Source organism: Schistocerca serialis, chromosome 1, assembly GCF_023864345.2.
Source record: "Schistocerca serialis cubense isolate TAMUIC-IGC-003099 chromosome 1, iqSchSeri2.2, whole genome shotgun sequence".
Taxonomy (NCBI): Eukaryota; Metazoa; Arthropoda; class Insecta; order Orthoptera; family Acrididae; genus Schistocerca; species Schistocerca serialis.
This window is the reverse complement of record NC_064638.1, coordinates 426,806,618-426,830,371: the sequence shown is the minus strand read 5'-3', so window position 1 is coordinate 426,830,371 and position 23,754 is coordinate 426,806,618. Positions and strand designations below refer to the sequence as shown.

The following is a 23,754-nucleotide window of genomic DNA, read 5'->3' as shown; positions in this document are numbered from 1 at the left end:
AATTAAAAGAAATCGTGGTGTGTAAGCAACTAACTACTGGGCACATCAACAACTACGACAAGTTTTTCTACCAGCGGAATATCTAATCACTGCAGAATGTTAACCCATTTCAGGCTGTGTTTTAATTAATTTTAGGTGGGCCGATCCCGACGGTACTGCAATGCCGGGCCAACCCGCGACAGAGGTGGAGCAAGCCCCTAGCACTCCGTCATAAGCCAAAAATGAGTTTAATATTCTGGTCGTGCAATGCAGGACGTATCAGATATTAAGCTGATAAGAACAGGTACTACACTTTTTTTCCCTCCTACCTCCCCTATAGCCCTACCTTTTCCTCTCCAAAAATGCCGCCATCCTCTAGTGTCGACGCAGCACGTAAAGCAGGGTGTTGTTAGCAGCAAGACATATTGCCATAAACCGAAAATAAAAGCGGAGGCATACTCTGCTATGCCTCAGGGGGCGACGACACACTCCTCAGAAACACACTTCCCTCTGCAGGTGTGAGGCAAGTGATGATGTTAAAAACTAAATAGAAAGAAATGAATAAAGACAGAAATGAAGGCAAAAAAAAAACAGCGACGGTAGCACACTCAAACGAAGCTGGCGAGATAATCCCATAGCCCATAGAATTAACGAAGTAATAATCCCCTAAGATAGATTATGTGTTTTCCAATTTTCCAATAATTTTTCATACAACGTTCACACAATTTCCATGTTACCAATTTCCATATTATCAGTATCATAGAGCAGTCTACTCTAGTGATGCCCAGAAGGCCAATATCAAACCTGGGGTATGGTTAAGTCCAGAGTAGTTTGAAAGTCCGAGTGACAAAGATCCAGGGGTACACTCAGGCAATTCTTATACGAGGTGCCTGACTCAGCCTGGACCACCTTTTGATAACCATGAGCCATTGCAACTTTAAGAAATCTTGCAAAAGTAATGGTATATTTCCGGTCACATTCCGCCAGGCGATGCTGGCTCCAAAGGTAGTCCATGAAAGAGACAGCATCGGTGAGGCAAAGCTCATAGATCGTGAAAATGGTGTGGCCCAAGAGCCACACCACTGCGTTATGTCGTTTTCGGGGGTTGGTCTGAATATCAGGCGTAAGGAACCAGTCGATTGGCACATAGTCCAGTGTAGTCCCACCGATCAGCGCTAATAGCACACGTGCAAGGTCCCACACTTCTGTGACGTGAGGGCATAAGATACGATGCTCTCTGGTGTCTACGTCACCACATCGGCCGCAAGCAGCCGAGGGCCATAGGCGGATGGCCGCCAAGCGATGATTAGTGGGTTTAAAATTGTTTACAACGCGATACCATAGCGCTGAAACTTCTGTGGGGAGGGCTGGGTGGTTGATATTAGCCCAAGCTTGGTGCCAGATGACCGATGGTCGTCTGTCCTCCAATTTATGTGGTGTGGGCTGGCTCTCGAAGCGCCTAGTAAAGGCGCTTTGATGTGCGTGCCTTGTCGGTGGCCACTGTTAGGACGTAACTTTGATTGAGGTAATAGACCTTGACTGCCGTCATCCGGAATGTAATATGTGTCAAACATACTGGTTCACGCGCCGATTGTGGGCGATAACGGTCGAAAAGCACCGCTGTTGTCCCACCTGGGTCAATCTCACGCAAAGTGGCAATACGGTGAATCAGGATTGCCGCACATTTGCGGGGAAAGTCAATGAGTCCAATTCCACCATCGACCTTTGGCAGTGTACAAGTCTGTGCATCAACTTTGAATAGTGCATGCCGCCACAACAGGCAATATACTGTTTGTGAGATGGCTCTGCTGGTTTGTTTCGGTAGCGTAAGGAGTTGTGCTACATACCATGCCCGTTATAGGATGTAAGTATTAATCAGTTGGATTCAATGATGGAGGTCGAGTCGTCGATCAGTGTGACTCACGCAAAGTCCTCTGATGCGCGTGAGAATCCGCCTGCACGTGAGTGTTAAGATGCGCTGCGGACAGGCAGTCACCTCAAGACCCAAGATACGTTGTTCCCCTACAATCCGGAACCATGGGCGCTCGATGGTCAATGATCGTGGTCCTAGTGGGATTAGCACCATTTTGTTGACTTTTAACATGGCACCGGATGCTCGTTCATAAACGTGGAGGACTCGGCGAACTGAATCGATGCCCCTGGCGTTTTCTACAAACACACCTACACCATCCGCGTATGCCGCACTGCGGAAGGTGACGCCTGGGAAAGGAACACCATCGACCATTCGTCCGATGTCACGCAGCACGGGGTCCAAAGCGATAAAATACACTGACAAGGGACACCCTTGTGAACTGATCGTCTGATGGGAATTGGTCGTGATCTGCAGCCGTTCACAATGATTGTGGAATTTGCTCCATCCAAGAAGTGCCGGATGACTCTTATGAAGTGCTCCCCGAAACCCATCCGCGACATAACGGCCAGCAGGTAAGGATGGGAGACCCTATCGAAGGCACCGGCGAAATCTAGCGATCAATTGCAGCCGGGGTTCGAGCGTCGGCGGTGGGTGAGTAAGACAGCATCACGGTATATAGAAGCAGCGGTGAAGGTGGTTCGATTCGAAACGCCACATGATTGAGTGGGACAAAGTACCTTATTCATTACCTGTTTAAGACGTGAAGCCACACTTCGTGCCACCAACTTATAAACAGTGTTAAGAACGGTGATGGGACGTACGTCTCTAGCCCGACAGTCGACTGTGACCTTTGGATTAAGGGCAATACGTACAGCTAGAAAATCGGCGGGTAGCTCGCAACCAGCAAAAATCTCCTCGCATATTTTGCAGGAGCGGTCTCCTAACAGGCCGGAAAATCTAGCACTTCAATTAGTGCTGGAATGGCACAATCGAAGGGCGGTATCCTTGCGGGGTACCGCCAGAGATGAAAAACCGCAGTGTCAGGGCCTAAATGCTTGCAGCATGTACGCTCCACATGTGGGAGTCACACATGGTGGTGCGGGCCGATATGGCAACAGGCGACCGTCGAAAACATCGCAAAGGCAAGTGCCGGAGGGAACGACAAAATACGAGAGCACTCGTCAACAGCCCAGTACCACCCTCCATGTCGAGGAGTAAACTGCGACTCCCATTTGAACGCCGCTAGCTGCCAGGCCAGTGGAGAAGCCGTGAGGCCGCCCCACAGCAGCGCCAGGCCGGTGCGAGCTATACTGGCGCGAGCTACACCTAGCCGAGTGCTTACATCGTCCACCGCCTACTGCATATGTGTGTGTGCGTGTGTACCACGTATTCTGCGTTCATGCGGCGGCGACGACGACGACGACGACGTTCGCGAGGAGCTAAGGTTATAACTCCAAAAAATATTATTAAGATTATTGCGATAGGACCATAAGAGACGCTAACGAGGCATCCGAAGGCACTGTCCTGTGCCACCATAAATTACCAGCCTAGCGTAATGCGGCTGCAAGTGCGGTCTGGCTAACACCAAAAAAAAAAAAATTTCTTAAGATAATTTTAAATTAATTAAAAGAAATCGTGGTGTGTAAGCAACTAACTACTGGGCACATCAACAACTACGACAAGTTTTGCTACCAGCGGAATATCTGATCACTCCAGAATGTTAACCCATTTCAGGCTGTGTTTTAATTAATTTTAGGTGGGCCGATCCCGACGGTACTGCAATGCCGGGCCAACCCGCGACAGAGGTGGAGCAAGCCCCTAGCACTCCGTCATAAGCCAAAAATGAGTTTAATATTCTGGTCGTGCAATGCAGGATGTATCAGATATTAAGCTGATAAGAACAGATACTACACTTTTTTTCCCTCCTACCTCCCCTATAGCCCTACCTTTTCCTCTCCAAAAATGCCGCCATCCTCTAGTGTCGACGCAGCACGTAAAGCAGGGTGTTGTTAGCAGCAAGACTTATTGCCATAAACCGAAAATAAAAGCGGAGGCATACTCTGCTATGCCTCAGGGGGCGACGACACACTCCTCAGAAACACACTTCCCTCTGCAGGTGTGAGGCAAGTGATGATGTTAAAAACTAAATAGAAAGAAATAAATAAAGACAGAGATGAAGGCAAAAAAAAAACAGCGATGGTAGCACACTCAAACGAAACTGGCGAGATAATCCCATAGCCCATAGAATTAACGAAGTAATAATCCCCTAAGATAGATTATGTGTTTTCCAATTTTCCAATAATTTTTCATACAACGTTCACACAATTTCCATGTTACCAATTCCATATTATCAGTATCATAGAGCAGTCTACCCTAGTGATGCCCAGAAGGCCAATATCAAACCTGGGGTATGGTTAAGTCAAGAGTAGTTTGAAAGTCCGAGTGACAAAGATCCAGGGGTACACTCGGGCAATTCTTATACGAGGTGCCTTACTCAGCCTGGACCACCTTTTGATAACCATGAACCATTGCAACTTTAAGAAATCTTGCAAAAGTAATGGTATATTTCCGGTCACATTCCGCCAGGCGATGCTGGCTCCAAAGGTAGTCCATGAAAGAGACAGCATCGGTGAGGCAAAGGTCATAGATCGTGAAAATGGTGTGGCCCAAGAGCCACACCACTGCGTTATGTCGTTTTCGGGGGTTGGTCTGAATATCAGGCGTAAGGAACCAGTCGATTGGCACATAGTCCAGTGTAGTCCCACCGATCAGCGCTAATAGCACACGTGCAAGGTCCCACACTTCTGTGACGTGAGGGCATAAGAGACGATGCTCTCTGGTGTCTACGTCACCACATCGGCCGCAAGCAGCCGAGGGCCATAGGCGGATGGCCGCCAAGCGATGATTAGTGGGTATTAAATTGTTTACAACGCGATACCATAGCGCTGAAACTCCTGTGGGGAGGGCTGGGTGGTTGATATTAGCCCAAGCTTGGTGCCAGATGACCGATGGTCGTCTGTCCTCCAATTTATGTGGTGTGGGCTGGCTCTCGAAGCGCCTAGTAAAGGCGCTTTGATGTGCGTGCCTTGTCGGTGGCCACTGTTATGACGTAACTTTGATTGAGGTAATAGACCTTGACTGCCGTCATCCGGAATGTAATATGTGTCAAACATACTGGTTCACGCGCCGATTGTGGGCGATAACGGTCGAAAAGCACCGCTGTTGTCCCACCTGGGTCAATCTCACGCAAAGTGGCGATACGGTGAATCAGGATTGCCGCACATTTGCGGGGAAAGTCAATGAGTCCAAGGCCACCATCGACCTTTGGCAGTGTACAAGTCTGTGCATCAACTTTGAATAGTGCATGCCGCCACAACAGGCAATATACTGTTTGTGAGATGGCTCTGCTGGTTTGTTTCGGTAGCGTAAGGAGTTGTGCTACATACCATGCCCGTTATAGGATGTAAGTATTAATCAGTTGGATTCAATGATGGAGGTCGAGTCGTCGATCAGTGTGACTCACGCAAAGTCCTCTGATGCGCGTGAGAATCCGCTTGCACGTGAGTGTTAAGATGCGCTGCGGACAGGCAGTCACCTCAAGACCCAAGATACGTTGTTCCCCTACAATCCGGAACCATGGGCGCTCGATGGTCAATGATCGTGGTCCTAGTGGGATTAGCACCATTTTGTTGACTTTTAACATGGCACCGGATGCTCGTTCATAAACGTGGAGGACTCGGCGAACTGAATCGATGTCCCTGGCGTTTGCTACAAACACACCTACACCATCCGCGTATGCCGCACTGCGGAAGGTGACGCCTGGGAAAGGAACACCATCGACCATTCGTCCGATGTCACGCAGCACGGGGTCCAAAGCGATAAAATACACTGACAAGGGACACCCTTGTCGAACTGATCGTCTGATGGGAATTGGTCGTGATCTGCAGCCGTTCACAATGATTGTGGAATTTGCTCCATCCAAGAAGTGCCGGATGACTCTTATGAAGTGCTCCCCGAAACCCATCCGCGACATAACGGCCAGCAGGTAAGGATGGGAGACCCTATCGAAGGCACCGGCGAAATCTAGGGATCAATTGCAGCCGGGGTTCGAGCGTCGGCGGTGGGTGAGTAAGACAGCATCACGGTATATAGAAGCAGCGGTGAAGGTGGTTCGATTCGAAACGCCACATGATTGAGTGGGACAAAGTACCTTATTCATTACCTGTTTAAGACGTGAAGCCACACTTCGTGCCACCAACTTATAAACAGTGTTAAGAACGGTGATGGGACGTACGTCTCTAGCCCGACAGTCGACTGTGACCTTTGGATTAAGGGCAATACGTACAGCTAGAAAATCGGCGGGTAGCTCGCAACCAGCAAATATCTCCTCGCACATTTTGCAGGAGCGGTCTCCTAACAGGCCGGAAAATCTAGCACTTCAATTAGTGCTGGAATGGCACAATCGAAGGGCGGTATCCTTGCGGAGTACCGCCAGAGATGAAAAACCGCTGTGTCAGGGCCTAAATGCTTGCAGCATGTACGCTCCACATGTGGGAGTCACACATGGTGGTGCGGGCCGATATGGCAACAGGCGACCGTCGAAAACATCGCAAAGGCAAGTGCCGGAGGGAACGACAAAATACGAGAGCACTCGTCAACAGCCCAGTACCACCCTCCATGTCGAGGAGTAAACTGCGACTCCCATATGAACGCCGCTAGCGTGTGTGTGTGTGTGTGTTTGAGGTTTACAGGCGCTAAACAGCGAGGTCATCAGCGCCCAAACGCATAAAAACAGGAACACATGCAGTGAAGGGACTAAGACGAACAGCGAACAAGGGGAACAGCGAAAAGACACAGACCTGACACAGTTCCAAATCCTCACGTACAGAGGCAAAACAAGAGGAGAAGGTGTGCACTAAAAAAGGAAAGGAAACACAAGGAAGGGAGGACAGAAACTGAAGGGAAACAAGGAGGTATTCGTGACTGGCGGACCGCTTACCTAAAATCTGGGTGAGCCAGTCATCCAGCAGCACATTAAAAACCTCTCCCTAAAAGCCGTGGCAACAAATTGGACAGGACACAAAACCGTAAAACCTTAAACACAGACGTTGCGTCGTCTTTCAAAATAGAGGGCAAATCCGGTGGCAAAGAAACCACCGCCCTCTGGTCAGAGAATAAAAGACAGTCAAGTAAAATGTGGCGGACAGTAATCTGGACGCCACAAGCACTGCAGATTGGGGGATCCTCCCGCCGGAGTAAAAAACCATGTGTGAAGGGACTGTGCCCGATGCGGAGGCGAGTGAGGAGAACTTCATCCCGCCTGCATGACTGGTAGGACGTACGCCATGGCCGCGTGGTGGCCTTGACCAGACGCAGCTTATTTTCACCGACTGCCAGCCACTCCTCTTCCCACTGACGCATAACGCGAAAACGCAGGAGGGAGGTAACAGCATGGAGAGGGACGGCACAGTCAACAACGTGAGGGAGGGAACATGCATCTTTGGCAGCCACATCCGCCAGCTCGTTTCCCCTAATACCCACGTGCCCCGGCACCCAGCAGAAGGAAACCTCCTTCCCCTGCCGCTGCAGGTGGAGTAGGGCATCATGGATGTTCTGGACAACCGTATCCGCTGGGTACAAGTGTTGCATGGTCTGAAGGGCACTCAGGGAGTCAGAACAGATGAGGAACTTACGACTGGGAACACATCTCATCTGCTCCAATGCCCGCAAGATCGCAAACAATTCGGCATGAAAGATGGTAAACGCCGCAGGAAGCCGTAACTTGACGACTCGATCGGGGAAAACAACAGCACAACCAACAGAGTCCCCCTGTTTAGAGCCATCTGTAAATACTGGTACATGGTCGGGATGCTGGGTTAAAATATCATAAAATAAGGCGGTAAAAACAAACGCAGGAGTGCAGCTCCTCCGGTACTCCGACAAGTCTAAAAGGACGCTGGGCCTCTGGAGCAACCAGGGAGGCAGGCGAGTAAAACCTTGTCGTTGGGGGCCCACACGCTCCACACCAAGGGACTCAAGCAAATGCTTGGCACGAATCCCAAATGGTCTCGTTGCCCTGGGACGACTGGAAAAGAGACGTTCCAGAGGCGGTCGGGCAACGGTAGGGTACGCAGGGGATGTAGGACAGGCAAGGAATTGACACACCCGACGCACCATGAGGAGTTGCCGCCGGATGGCGAGCGGCGGTTCCCCTGCCTCAGCACACAGGCTGGGGATGGGACTGGTACGGAAGGCACCAGTGGCCAGCCTGATACCCTCATGGTGTACTGCGTCAAGTATCTTCAGATACGAAGGCCTTGCTGACCCATACACGGTGCAACCATAGTCAAGACGCGATCGGACGAAAGCCCTATAAAACTGCAGCAGACGTGCCCGATCTGCTCCCCAGGACCGATGGCTCAGACACTTCAAAATATTCAGTGCCTTCAGGGCCCGCACCTTGAGGTCTTTAAGGTGAGGCAACCACGACAGTTTGGAATCAAAAGTGAGGCCCAGGAACCGCACAGTGTCGCTAAAAGGAAGAATGGTGTCCCTCAGACGCAATGCAGGGGAGGTAAAAAGACGTCGAGAACGATTAAAATGAACACACACACATTTGTCGGCAGAAAAGGTAAAACCCGTCTTCACAGTCCATGCCTCTAATCGCTGTATCGTAAGCTGCAACTGCCGACGAGCAGTGACAAGACTGGAGGAAGTACAGAAAACTGCAAAATCGTCCACAAACAAGGAGCATTGGGCAGGACTCCGGATAGTGGACGTGATACTGTTAATGGCGACGGCAAAGAGGGTGACACTTAAAACGCTTCCCTGAGGAACACCATTCTCCTGCACATACAAATCAGATAGCACATTACCAACCCTATAGCGAAAGAGGCGGTGGGAAAGAAAGGACCGAATGAAGATGGGGAGACGTCCACGAAAGCCCCACTCATGGAGTTGATTGAGGATATGGCGGCGCCAAGTAGTGTCATACGCCTTATGAATGTCAAAGAATACACCTAGACAATGCTGGTTACGCAGGAAAGCCTGCTGGATGGCCGCCTCAAGCAGGGTCAAGTTGTCTATAGTGGAACGCCATCTCCGAAAGCCACACTGAGAGGGGCTAAGGAGCTGCCTGGTCTCGAGCAGCCAAACCAGGCGACGATTGACCATGTGTTCCAACGTCTTCCCGACACAGCTCGTCAAGGCGATACTTCGATAACTACTGGAATGCGTTCGGTCCTTCCCTGGTTTGAGGAGGGGTATCAAAATCGCTTCCCTCCACGAGTCAGGGTACGTGCCGGATAACCATATCATATTAAAACAATTCAGGAGAACTTCCTTGGAAGGCAGTAACAAGTGCCGCAGCATGCTATACCGGATTTGATCATGACCAGGCGCAGTATCATGAGCCACAGACAGCGCCGAATCCAGTTCCCACATTGTGAAGGGGCAGTTGTAGGGTTCAGAATTATGAGACCGGAAGTCCAAGTGACCCCTCTCGACGGCAGTGCGGTAGCGGCAGAAATCTGGATCACAGTTAATAGTGGCGGTAGATTCCGCAAAATGCATGGCCAGTGTATGGGCAATGTCTCTCGGCGCCGTGAGGAGACTTCCCTGATGCAGCAAGGCCGTGACGGGTAGCTGGCCGAGTTTCCCGGAAATCCTCCTGATGGCTTCCCATACTTTCGTAGAACTAGTGGAGCGGGAGATGGAGTTCAAGAACGATTGCCATGACCGTCGTTTGCTCTCTTTAATCACGCGTCGCGCTTTAGCCCTTGCCACCCGAAAGGTTGCAAGATTGTCAGCCGTGGGACGGCACTTGAAGCGGCGCAGAGCGGCACGGCGGGCTCGGATGGCTGAGCGGCACTCAGGGGTCCACCAAGGGACAGGACGCCTCTTGGGATGACCGGATGACCGGGGGATTGACAATTCAGCAGCATGGGAGATCACAGCTGTAACATGGTCTACCCATTCGTGGACGCTGTCACGGTGTTCCAAAACGGCCAGGTGGCTAAAAAGTGTCCAGTCAGCCCTGCAGAGGTGCCACCGGGGCGGTACCGGAAATGCCATAGCCTCATCCAGGAGGCGAATCCAAAGGGGGAAGTGGTCACTAGAATGGAGGTCAGCATCAACCTCCCATAGAGCAGAATCCGCTAGTGCTGGAGAGCAAAAGGAAAGGTCAATAGCTGACGACGACCCAGAAGCAGTACAGAAATGAGTGGGGGCACCAGAGTTGAGGATGCACAGTTCTTCAGACACCATGAGGCGTTCCAGAATGCGACCCCTGGGGCAAGTAGTCGACGAGCCCCATAAGACATTATAAGCATTGAAGTCCCCCAGAAGAAGAAAGGGGCGGGGAAGTTGGCCAATAAGGTCTGAGAGAGCCTCAGAGTCTATCGCATCCTGAGGAGGTAAGTAAAGTGAACAGACTGTGAGCCTCCGACCCACAAGAAGGTCAACTGCAACTGCTTGCAAGTCTGTAACGAGAGGGAGCTCAGATGAGGGGTGCATGTCACGGACAAAAACCGCAACACCACCCTTTGCCCTTTCCCCCGTCAGATCATCTTTCCGATAGACGATATAGCCCCAGAAAGAAGGAGCATCAGTGGCCCGAAAATGTGTCTCTTGGAGACATAAGCACAAAGGGAACTCACGTACAAGGAGTTGTAGTTCGGCCACATGCGTCCTGAACCCATTCAGGTTCCACTGTAAGATGGAAGCCAGTAATCAGGGTGGCTGAACTTTCACCCGGCCTCTGTGTTTTGGAGGAGAGCCCGTACTGGCCGGAGATTTATTCCTGGGGCGAGAAGAGCGCCCCCGGTCGACATCAATGTCCATCAGCTCCGATGACGACCCACGGGAGATGTCAGACAGTACGATGGCCTCGTCATCGGACCGACCCTGATCAGTCTCCGCAGGTGGCAAAATCTTCACCTTCGGCGTCTTGGTCTTAGGGGGCTTAGAATGCAGAGCCTTGTCAACAGGTGGAGCTTTACTCGCCTGGGCAGAAGGCGCCATAGGGGAAGAGGCAGAAAGTACCCCAATGTCAGCAACCACGGCCTTGTCCGACGTTGCGGGGAGAGCTGCAGGTTGCAAAACAACCGCAGCAGCACAAGTGCACTGGCAAACGCAGGTATTAGTGCTAACACTAGCAACCTCCGTTTGCGTAGCAACAGTGGCCATTTGTACCGGTTTTTTCAGAACGGAAGCGAAAGATGTAGTAAACACAGGAGGTTGCATGGCCTTAAAGAGCTTCTTGGCCTCACCATAGGGTATGCGCTTAGATGTTTTAATCTCCTGTATCTTCCGTTCGTCGAGATAGATGGGGCAGACCCGGCTCCAGACAGGGTGACTCCCAGAGCAATTCACGCACTTCACAGGCGACGAACAATCAGCTCCTTCATGGGCAGGCTGACCACATTTACCGCAAGTGGCTATCCCATTGCACCCCAATGTAGTATGCCCAAAGCGCTGACATTTAAAGCAGCGCATTGGGTTGGGGAAATATGGCCGTACTGGCAAACGTAAGAACCCCGCTTTAACATGCTCTGGAAGTCGCGGGCAACTGAACGTGAGAATAAACGAGTCGGATTTTACTAGGTCCCCATCGACTCGCCTCATAATATTCTGCACATCAACAATACCTTCGGCAGCCCACTCAGATTTCAACTCGTCTGTGGAGATATCCGCCAAGTCCCTACATGTCACAACACCCTTACTATAGTTGAGTGTGGAGTGGAGCTCGGTCTCGATAGCGTACTCTCCGAGACAGGGTGCTTTCCGAAGAGAAGCGACTTGACGGGAACTAGAAGTCTCAACTAAGAGAGTACCATTGCGCAGTCGCTTAACAGATTTCAGTGTACCTGCAATTCCTTCAAGACCCTTGTGGATGTAAAAGGGAGAAACCCTCTCAAAGCTACCCTCCTTTCGTTTAATAATCAAAAACACATTCTGATTATCAGCATGTGCTCTGTTACAACAGTCTGATAAATCTCTAGCAACACCAGGAGCTGGAGGACTCGAAGCACGAAGTCGCTTTTTCGAAGGGGTGTGTTTGCCTACCAGCGGCCCACCCAATCCACTGGTAGGGGGAAATGTAGAAGTCGAAGGGTCCATTGCGGTCCCACGAGCAGCTAGGGAACTAAAGGTCCGCTCAGACAGAGCCCCGCGTGCCTGAGTAAGCCGTATACAACTGGGGTGTGGCAGGTGCCCCAGAGGTTGCCCGCTTGCGACTGTTCCACCTCAACAGCCATGCATCTCATAGGCGCAGAGCACACCGGAAGATTGAGGGGTTTTTTATAGAGGTTTGTTCCATCCTCGCGATCCGGGCGGCCAAGCCAAGATCCCCATTCCCTGAGACACACAACATTCCACCGCCGCGCCGCACGGTGGTCGCTGAAGTATACTCAGAGCTTACGGTGACGGGGGACAGGTGGCGCTTACCAGTCCCCAGCTCAGGAACCCCGGGGTCGCCAAGCCCGTACCCAGCAAATGAATGCTGAGCCCCTGGGGGGACGCCGCTAGCTGCCAGGCCAGTGGAGAAGATGTGAGGCCGCCCCACAGCAGCGCCAGGCCGGCGCGAGCTATACTGGCGCGAGCTACACCTAGCCGAGTGCTTACATCGTCCACCGCCTACTGCATATGTGTGTGTGCGTGTGTACCACGTATTCTGCGTGCGTGCGTGCGGCGGCGACGACGACGACGACGTTCGCGAGGAGCTAAGGTTATAACTCCAAAAAATATTATTAAAATTATCTGCGATAGGACCATAAGAGACGCTAACGAGGCATCCGAAGGCACTGTCCTGTGCCACCTTGAATTACCAGCCTAGCGTAATGCGGCTGCAAGTGCGGTTTGGCTAACACCAAAAAAAAAAAATTTCTTACGATAAATTTAAATTAATTAAAAGAAATCGTGGTGTGTAAGCAACTAACTACTGGGCACATCAACAACTACGACAAGTTTTGCTACCAGCGGAATATCTGATCACTGCAGAATGTTAACCCATTTCAGGCTGTGTTTTAATTAATTTTAGGTGGGCCGATCCCGACGGTACTGCAATGCCGGGCCAACCCGCGACAGAGGTGGAGCAAGCCCCTAGCACTCCGTCATAAGCCAAAAATGAGTTTAATATTCTGGTCGTGCAATGCAGGACGTATCAGATATTAAGCTGATAAGAGCAGATACTACACTTTTTTTCCCTCCTACCTCCCCTATAGCCCTACCTTTTCCTCTCCAAAAATGCCGCCATCCTCTAGTGTCGACGCAGCACGTAAAGCAGGGTGTTGTTAGCAGCAAGACTTATTGCCATAAACCGAAAATAAAAGCGGAGGCATACTCTGCTATGCCTCAGGGGGCGACGACACACTCCTCAGAAACACACTTCCCTCTGCAGGTGTGAGGCAAGTGATGAAGTTAAAAACTAAATAGAAAGAAATAAATAAAGACAGAGATGAAGGCAAAAAAAAAAACAGCGACGGTAGCACACTCAAACGAAACTGGCGAGATAATCCCATAGCCCATAGAATTAACGAAGTAATAATCCCCTAAGATAGATTATGTGTTTTCCAATTTTCCAATAATTTTTCATACAACGTTCACACAATTTCCATGTTACCAATTTCCATATTATCAGTATCATAGAGCAGTCTACTCTAGTGATGCCCAGAAGGCCAATATCAAACCTGAGGTATGGTTAAGTCAAGAGTAGTTTGAAAGTCCGAGTGACAAAGATCCAGGGGTACACTCAGGCAATTCTTATACGAGGTGCCTTACTCAGCCTGGTCCACCTTTTGATAACCATGAACCATTGCAACTTTAAGAAATCTTGCAAAAGTAATGGTATATTTCCGGTCACATTCCGCCAGGCGATGCTGGCTCCAAAGGTAGTCCATGAAAGAGACAGCATCGGTGAGGCAAAGGTCATAGATCGTGAAAATGGTGTGGCCCAAGAGCCACACCACTGCGTTATGTCGTTTTCGGGGGTTGGTCTGAATATCAGGCCTAAGGAACCAGTCGATTGGCACATAGTCCAGTGTAGTCCCACCGATCAGCGCTAATAGCACACGTGCAAGGTCCCACACTTCTGTGACGTGAGGGCATAAGAGACGATGCTCTCTGGTGTCTACGTCACCACATCGGCCGCAAGCAGCCGAGGGCCATAGGCAGATGGCCGCCAAGCCATCATTAGTGGGTATTAAATTGTTTACAACGCGATACCATAGCGCTGAAACTTCTGTGGGGAGGGCTGGGTGGTTGATATTAGCCCAAGCTTGGTGCCAGATGACCGATGGTCGTCTGTCCTCCAATTTATGTGGTGTGGGCTGGCTCTCGAAGCGCCTAGTAAAGGCGCTTTGATGTGCGTGCCTTGTCGGTGGCCACTGTTAGGACGTAACTTTGATTGAGGTAATAGACCTCCGGAATGTAATATGTGTCAAACATACTGGTTCACGCGCCGATTGTGGGCGATAACGGTCGAAAAGCACCGCTGTTGTCCCACCTGGGTCAATCTCACGCAAAGTGGCGATACGGTGAATCAGGATTGCCGCACATTTGCGGGGAAAGTCAATGAGTCCAAGGCCACCATCGACCTTTGGCAGTGTACAAGTCTGTGCATCAACTTTGAATAGTGCATGCCGCCACAACAGGCAATATACTGTTTGTGAGATGGCTCTGCTGGTTTGTTTCGGTAGCGTAAAGAGTTGTGCTACATACCATGCCCGTTATAGGATGTAAGTATTAATCAGTTGGATTCAATGATGGAGGTCGAGTCGTCGATCAGTGTGACTCACGCAAATTCCTCTGATGCGCGTGAGAATCCGCCTGCACGTGAGTGTTAAGATGCGCTGCGGACAGGCAGTCACCTCAAGACCCAAGATACGTTGTTCCCCTACAATCCGGAACCATGGGCGCTCGATGGTCAATGATCGTGGTCCTAGTGGGATTAGCACCATTTTGTTGACTTTTAACATGGCACCGGATGCTCGTTCATAAACGTGGAGGACTCGGCGAACTGAATCGATGTCCCTGGCGTTTGCTACAAACACACCTACACCATCCGCGTATGCCGCACTGCGGAGGGTGACGCCTGGGAAAGGAACACCATCGACCATTCGTCCGATGTCACGCAGCACGGGGTCCAAAGCGATAAAATACACTGACAAGGGACACCCTTGTCGAACTGATCGTCTGATGGGAATTGGTCGTGATCTGCAGCCGTTCACAATGATTGTGGAATTTGCTCCATCCAAGAAGTGCCGGATGACTCTTATGAAGTGCTCCCCGAAACCCATCCGCGACATAACGGCCAGCAGGTAAGGATGGGAGACCCTATCGAAGGCACCGGCGAAATCTAGGGATCAATTGCAGCCGGGGTTCGAGCGTCGGCGGTGGGTGAGTAAGACAGCATCACGGTATATAGAAGCAGCGGTGAAGGTGGTTCGATTCGAAACGCCACATGATTGAGTGGGACAAAGTACCTTATTCATTACCTGTTTAAGACGTGAAGCCACACTTCGTGCCACCAACTTATAAACAGTGTTAAGAACGGTGATGGGACGTACGTCTCTAGCCCGACAGTCGACTGTGACCTTTGGATTAAGGGCAATACGTACAGCTAGAAAATCGGCGGGTAGCTCGCAACCAGCAAAAATCTCCTCGCACATTTTGCAGGAGCGGTCTCCTAACAGGCCGGAAAATCTAGCACTTCAATTAGTGCTGGAATGGCACAATCGAAGGGCGGTATCCTTGCGGAGTACCGCCACAGATGAAAAACCGCAGTGTCAGGGCCTAAATGCTTGCAGCATGTACGCTCCACATGTGGGAGTCACACATGGTGGTGCGGGCCGATATGGCAACAGGCGACCGTCGAAAACATCGCAAAGGCAAGTGCCGGAGGGAACGACAAAATACGAGAGCACTCGTCAACAGCCCAGTACCACCCTCCATGTCGAGGAGTAAACTGCGACTCCCATTTGAACGCCGCTAGCTGCCAGGCCAGTGGAGAAGCCGTGAGGCCGCCCCACAGCAGCGCCAGGCCGGCGCGAGCTATACTGGCGCGAGCTACACCTAGCCGAGTGCTTACATCGTCCACCGCCTACTGCATATGTGTGTATGCGTGTGTACCACGTATTCTGCGTGCGTGCGGCGGCGACGGCGACGACGACGACGACGACGACGACGACGACGACGTTCGCGAGGAGCTAAGGTTATAACTCCAAAATATATTATTAAAATTATCTGCGATAGGACCATAAGAGACGCTAACGAGGCATCCGAAGGCACTGTCCTGTGCCACCATAAATTACCAGCCTAGCGTAATGCGGCTGCAAGTGCGGTCTGGCTAACACAAAAAAAAAAATTTCTTAAGATAATTTTAAATTAATTAAAAGAAATCGTGGTGTGTAAGCAACTAACTACTGGGCACATCAACAACTACGACAAGTTTTGCTACCAGCGGAATATCTGATCACTGCAGAATGTTAACCCATTTCAGGCTGTGTTTTAATTAATTTTAGGTGGGCCGATCCCGACGGTACTGCAATGCCGGGCCAACCCGCGACAGAGGTGGAGCAAGCCCCTAGCACTCCGTCATAAGCCAAAAATGAGTTTAATATTCTGGTCGTGCAATGCAGGACGTATCAGATATTAAGCTGATAAGAGCAGATACTACACTTTTTTTCCCTCCTACCTCCCCTATAGCCCTACCTTTTCCTCTCCAAAAATGCCGCCATCCTCTAGTGTCGACGCAGCACGTAAAGCAGGGTGTTGTTAGCAGCAAGACTTATTGCCATAAACCGAAAATAAAAGCGGAGGCATACTCTGCTATGCCTCAGGGGGCGACGACACACTCCTCAGAAACACACTTCCCTCTGCAGGTGTGAGGCAAGTGATGATGTTAAAAACTAAATAGAAAGAAATAAATAAAGACAGAAATGAAGGCAAAAAAAAAAAAAAACAGCGACGGTAGCACACTCAAACGAAACTGGCGAGATAATCCCATAGCACATAGAATTAACGAAGTAATAATCCCCTAAGATAGATTATGTGTTTTCCAATTTTCCAATAATTTTTCATACAACGTTCACACAATTTCCATGTTACCAATTTCCATATTATCAGTATCATAGAGCAGTCTACTCTAGTGATGCCCAGAAAGCCAATATCAAACCTGGGGTATGGTTAAGTCAAGAGTAGTTTGAAAGTCCGAGTGACAAAGATCCAGGGGTACACTCAGGCAATTCTTATACGAGGTGCCTTACTCAGCCTGGACCACCTTTTGATAACCATGAACCATTGCAACTTTAAGAAATCTTGCAAAAGTAATGGTATATTTCCGGTCACATTCCGCCAGGCGATGCTGGCTCCAAAGGTAGTCCATGAAAGAGACAGCATCGGTGAGGCAAAGGTCATAGATCGTGAAAATGGTGTGGCCCAAGAGCCACACCACTGCGTTATGTCGTTTTCGGGGGTTGGTCTGAATATCAGGCGTAAGGAACCAGTCGATTGGCACATAGTCCAGTGTAGTCCCACCGATCAGCGCTAATAGCACACGTGCAAGGTCCCACACTTCTGTGACGTGAGGGCATAAGAGACGATGCTCTCTGGTGTCTACGTCACCACATCGGCCGCAAGCAGCCGAGGGCCATAGGCGGATGGCCGCCAAGCGATGATTAGTGGGTATTAAATTGTTTACAACGCGATACCATAGCGCTGAAACTTCTGTGGGGAGGGCTGGGTGGTTGATATTAGCCCAAGCTTGGTGCCAGATGACCGATGGTCGTCTGTCCTCCAATTTATGTGGTGTGGGCTGGCTCTCGAAGCGCCTAGTAAAGGCGCTTTGATGTGCGTGCCTTGTCGGTGGCCACTGTTAGGACGTAACTTTGATTGAGGTAATAGACCTCCGGAATGTAATATGTGTCAAACATACTGGTTCACGCGCCGATTGTGGGCGATAACGGTCGAAAAGCACCGCTGTTGTCCCACCTGGGTCAATCTCACGCAAAGTGGCGATACGGTGAATCAGGATTGCCGCACATTTGCGGGGAAAGTCAATGAGTCCAAGGCCACCATCGACCTTTGGCAGTGTACAAGTCTGTGCATCAACTTTGAATAGTGCATGCCGCCACAACAGGCAATATACTGTTTGTGAGATGGCTCTGCTGGTTTGTTTCGGTAGCGTAAGGAGTTGTGCTACATACCATGCCCGTTATAGGATGTAAGTATTAATCAGTTGGATTCAATGATGGAGGTCGAGTCGTCGATCAGTGTGACTCACGCAAAGTCCTCTGATGCGCGTGAGAATCCGCCTGCACGTGAGTGTTAAGATGCGCTGCGGACAGGCAGTCACCTCAAGACCCAAGATACGTTGTTCCCCTACAATCCGGAACCATGGGCGCTCGATGGTCAATGATCGTGGTCCTAGTGGGATTAGCACCATTTTGTTGACTTTTAACATGGCACCGGATGCTCGTTCATAAACGTGGAGGACTCGGCGAACTGAATCGATGTCCCTGGCGTTTGCTACAAACACACCTACACCATCCGCGTATGCCGCACTGCGGAAGGTGACGCCTGGGAAAGGAACACCATCGACCATTCGTCCGATGTCACGCAGCACGGGGTCCAAAGCGATAAAATACACTGACAAGGGACACCCTTGTCGAACTGATCGTCTGATGGGAATTGGTCGTGATCTGCAGCCGTTCACAATGATTGTGGAATTTGCTCCATCCAAGAAGTGCCGGATGACTCTTATGAAGTGCTCCCCGAAACCCATCCGCGACATAACGGCCAGCAGGTAAGGATGGGAGACCCTATCGAAGGCACCGGCGAAATCTAGGGATCAATTGCAGCCGGGGTTCGAGCGTCGGCGGTGGGTGAGTAAGACAGCATCACGGTATATAGAAGCAGCGGTGAAGGTGGTTCGATTCGAAACGCCACATGATTGAGTGGGACAAAGTACCTTATTCATTACCTGTTTAAGACGTGAAGCCACACTTCGTGCCACCAACTTATAAACAGTGTTAAGAACGGTGATGGGACGTACGTCTCTAGCCCGACAGTCGACTGTGACCTTTGGATTAAGGGCAATACGTACAGCTAGAAAATCGGCGGGTAGCTCGCAACCAGCAAAAATCTCCTCGCACATTTTGCAGGAGCGGTCTCCTAACAGGCCGGAAAATCTAGCACTTCAATTAGTGCTGGAATGGCACAATCGAAGGGCGGTATCCTTGCGGAGTACCGCCACAGATGAAAAACCGCAGTGTCAGGGCCTAAATGCTTGCAGCATGTACGCTCCACATGTGGGAGTCACACATGGTGGTGCGGGCCGATATGGCAACAGGCGACCGTCGAAAACATCGCAAAGGCAAGTGCCGGAGGGAACGACAAAATACGAGAGCACTCGTCAACAGCCCAGTACCACCCTCCATGTCGAGGAGTAAACTGCGACTCCCATTTGAACGCCGCTAGCTGCCAGGCCAGTGGAGAAGCCGTGAGGCCGCCCCACAGCAGCGCCAGGCCGGCGCGAGCTATACTGGCGCGAGCTACACCTAGCCGAGTGCTTACATCGTCCACCGCCTACTGCATATGTGTGTATGCGTGTGTACCACGTATTCTGCGTGCGTGCGGCGGCGACGGCGGCGACGACGACGACGACGACGACGACGACGACGTTCGCGAGGAGCTAAGGTTATAACTCCAAAATATATTATTAAAATTATCTGCGATAGGACCATAAGAGACGCTAACGAGGCATCCGAAGGCACTGTCCTGTGCCACCATAAATTACCAGCCTAGCGTAATGCGGCTGCAAGTGCGGTCTGGCTAACACAAAAAAAAAAATTTCTTAAGATAATTTTAAATTAATTAAAAGAAATCGTGGTGTGTAAGCAACTAACTACTGGGCACATCAACAACTACGACAAGTTTTGCTACCAGCGGAATATCTGATCACTGCAGAATGTTAACCCATTTCAGGCTGTGTTTTAATTAATTTTAGGTGGGCCGATCCCGACGGTACTGCAATGCCGGGCCAACCCGCGACAGAGGTGGAGCAAGCCCCTAGCACTCCGTCATAAGCCAAAAATGAGTTTAGTATTCTGGTCGTGCAATGCAGGACGTATCAGATATTAAGCTGATAAGAGCAGATACTACACTTTTTTTCCCTCCTACCTCCCCTATAACCCTACCTTTTCCTCTCCAAAAATGCCGCCATCCTCTAGTGTCGACGCAGCACGTAAAGCAGGGTGTTGTTAGCAACAAGACTTATTGCCATAAACCGAAAATAAAAGCGGAGGCATACTCTGCTATGCCTCAGGGGGCGACGACACACTCCTCAGAAACACACTTCCCTCTGCAGGTGTGAGGCAAGTGATGATGTTAAAAACTAAATAGAAAGAAATAAATAAAGACAGAAATGAAAGCAAAAAAAAAAAAAAACAGTGACGGTAGCACACTCAAACGAAACTGGCGAGATAATCCCATAGCCCATAGAATTAACGAAGTAATAATCCCCTAAGATAGATTATGTGTTTTCCAATTTTCCAATAATTTTTCATACAACGTTCACACAATTTCCATGTTACCAATTTCCATATTATCAGTATCATAGAGCAGTCTACTCTAGTGATGCCCAGAAAGCCAATATCAAACCTGGGGTATGGTTAAGTCAAGAGTAGTTTGAAAGTCCGAGTGACAAAGATCCAGGGGTACACTCAGGCAATTCTTATACGAGGTGCCTTACTCAGCCTGGACCACCTTTTGATAACCATGAACCATTGCAACTTTAAGAAATCTTGCAAAAGTAATGGTATATTTCCGGTCACATTCCGCCAGGCGATGCTGGCTCCAAAGGTAGTCCATGAAAGAGACAGCATCGGTGAGGCAAAGGTCATAGATCGTGAAAATGGTGTGGCCCAAGAGCCACACCACTGCGTTATGTCGTTTTCGGGGGTTGGTCTGAATATCAGGCGTAAGGAACCAGTCGATTGGCACATAGTCCAGTGTAGTCCCACCGATCAGCGCTAATAGCACACGTGCAAGGTCCCACACTTCTGTGACGTGAGGGCATAAGAGACGATGCTCTCTGGTGTCTACGTCACCACATCGGCCGCAAGCAGCCGAGGGCCATAGGCGGATGGCCGCCAAGCCATCATTAGTGGGTATTAAATTGTTTACAACGCGATACCATAGCGCTGAAACTTCTGTGGGGAGGGCTGGGTGGTTGATATTAGCCCAAGCTTGGTGCCAGATGACCGATGGTCGTCTGTCCTCCAATTTATGTGGTGTGGGCTGGCTCTCGAAGCGCCTAGTAAAGGCGCTTTGATGTGCGTGCCTTGTCGGTGGCCACTGTTAGGACGTAACTTTGATTGAGGTAATAGACCTCCGGAATGTAATATGTGTCAAACATACTGGTTCACGCGCCGATTGTGGGCGATAACGGTCGAAAAGCACCGCTGTTGTCCCACCTGGGTCAATCTCACGCAAAGTGGCGATACGGTGAATCAGGATTGCCGCACATTTGCGGGGAAAGTCAATGAGTCCAAGGCCACCATCGACCTTTGGCAGTGTACAAGTCTGTGCATCAACTTTGAATAGTGCATGCCGCCACAACAGGCAATATACTGTTTGTGAGATGGCTCTGCTGGTTTGTTTCGGTAGCGCAAGGAGTTGTGCTACATACCATGCCCGTTATAGGATGTAAGTATTAATCAGTTGGATTCAATGATGGAGGTCGAGTCGTCGATCAGTGTGACTCACGCAAAGTCCTCTGATGCGCGTGAGAATCCGCCTGCACGTGAGTGTTAAGATGCGCTGCGGACAGGCAGTCACCTCAAGACCCAAGATACGTTGTTCCCCTACAATCCGGAACCATGGGCGCTCGATGGTCAATGATCGTGGTCCTAGTGGGATTAGCACCATTTTGTTGACTTTTAACATGGCACCGGATGCTCGTTCATAAACGTGGAGGACTCGGCGAACTGAATCGATGTCCCTGGCGTTTGCTACAAACACACCTACACCATCCGTGTATGCCGCACTGCGGAAGGTGACGCCTGGGAAAGGAACACCATCGACCATTCGTCCGATGTCACGCAGCACGGGGTCCAAAGCGATAAAATACACTGACAAGGGACACCCTTGTCGAACTGATCGTCTGATGGGAATTGGTCGTGATCTGCAGCCGTTCACAATGATTGTGGAATTTGCTCCATCCAAGAAGTGCCGGATGACTCTTATGAAGTGCTCCCCGAAACCCATCCGCGACATAACGGCCAGCAGGTAAGGATGGGAGACCCTATCGAAGGCACCGGCGAAATCTAGGGATCAATTGCAGCCGGGGTTCGAGCGTCGGCGGTGGGTGAGTAAGACAGCATCACGGTATATAGAAGCAGCGGTGAAGGTGGTTCGATTCGAAACGCCACATGATTGAGTGGGACAAAGTACCTTATTCATTACCTGTTTAAGACGTGAAGCCACACTTCGTGCCACCAACTTATAAACAGTGTTAAGAACGGTGATGGGACATACGTCTCTAGCCCGACAGTCGACTGTGACCTTTGGATTAAGGGCAATACGTACAGCTAGAAAATCGGCGGGTAGCTCGCAACCAGCAAAAATCTCCTCGCACATTTTGCAGGAGCGGTCTCCTAACAGGCCGGAAAATCTAGCACTTCAATTAGTGCTGGAATGGCACAATCGAAGGGCGGTATCCTTGCGGAGTACCGCCAGAGATGAAAAACCGCAGTGTCAGGGCCTAAATGCTTGCAGCATGTACGCTCCACATGTGGGAGTCACACATGGTGGTGCGGGCCGATATGGCAACAGGCGACCGTCGAAAACATCGCAAAGGCAAGTGCCGGAGGGAACGACAAAATACGAGAGCACTCGTCAACAGCCCAGTACCACCCTCCACGTCGAGGAGTAAACTGCGACTCCCATTTGAACGCCGCTAGCTGCCAGGCCAGTGGAGAAGCCGTGAGGCCGCCCCACAGCAGCGCCAGGCCGGCGCGAGCTATACTGGCGCGAGCTACACCTAGCCGAGTGCTTACATCGTCCACCGCCTACTGCATATGTGTGTGTGCGTGTGTACCACGTATTCTGCGTGCGTGCGGCGGCGACTACGACGACGACGACGACGACGACGACGACGTTCGCGAGGAGCTAAGGTTATAACTCCAAAAAATATTATTAAAATTATCTGCGATAGGACCATAAGAGACGCTAACGAGGCATCCGAAGGCACTGTCCTGTGCCACCATAAATTACCAGCCTAGCGTAATGCGGCTGCAAGTGCGGTCTGGCTAACACCAAAAAAAAAAAAAATTTCTTAAGATAATTTTAAATTAATTAAAAGAAATCGTGGTGTGTAAGCAACTAACTACTGGGCACATCAACAACTACGACAAGTTTGGTACCAGCGGAATATCTGATCACTGCAGAATGTTAACCCATTTCAGGCTGTGTTTTAATTAATTTTAGGTGGGCCGATCCCGACGGTACTGCAATGCCGGGCCAACCCGCGACAGAGGTGGAGCAAGCCCCTAGCACTCCGTCATAAGCCAAAAATGAGTTTAATATTTTGGTCGTGCAATGCAGGACGTATCAGATATTAAGCTGATAAGAGCAGATACTACACTTTTTTTCCCTCCTACCTCCCCTATAGCCCTACCTTTTCCTCTCCAAAAATGCCGCCATCCTCTAGTGTCGACGCAGCACGTAAAGCAGGGTGTTGTTAGCAGCAAGACTTATTGCCATAAACCGAAAATAAAAGCGGAGGCATACTCTGCTATGCCTCAGGGGGCGACGACACACTCCTCAGAAACACACTTCCCTCTGCAGGTGTGAGGCAAGTGATGATGTTAAAAACTAAATAGAAAGAAATAAATAAAGACAGA

At 50.3% G+C, this 23,754-nt stretch overlaps 6 pseudogenes; all 6 read right to left on the bottom strand.

Annotated features, from left to right (window-relative positions):
* Positions 1 to 130: 130 nt before the first annotated feature.
* Positions 131 to 343, bottom strand: LOC126421816 (U2 spliceosomal RNA; annotated as a pseudogene).
* A 3,260-nt stretch (positions 344 to 3,603) lies between these two features.
* Positions 3,604 to 3,816, bottom strand: LOC126421860 (U2 spliceosomal RNA; annotated as a pseudogene).
* Positions 3,817 to 12,885: 9,069 nt separating this feature from the next.
* Positions 12,886 to 13,098, bottom strand: LOC126422204 (U2 spliceosomal RNA; annotated as a pseudogene).
* Positions 13,099 to 16,366: 3,268 nt separating this feature from the next.
* LOC126422192 (U2 spliceosomal RNA) lies at positions 16,367 to 16,579 on the bottom strand (annotated as a pseudogene).
* A 3,272-nt stretch (positions 16,580 to 19,851) lies between these two features.
* On the bottom strand, positions 19,852 to 20,064 carry LOC126423157 (U2 spliceosomal RNA; annotated as a pseudogene).
* A 3,269-nt stretch (positions 20,065 to 23,333) lies between these two features.
* LOC126421894 (U2 spliceosomal RNA) lies at positions 23,334 to 23,546 on the bottom strand (annotated as a pseudogene).
* Between the last annotated feature and the right edge of the window lie 208 nt (positions 23,547 to 23,754).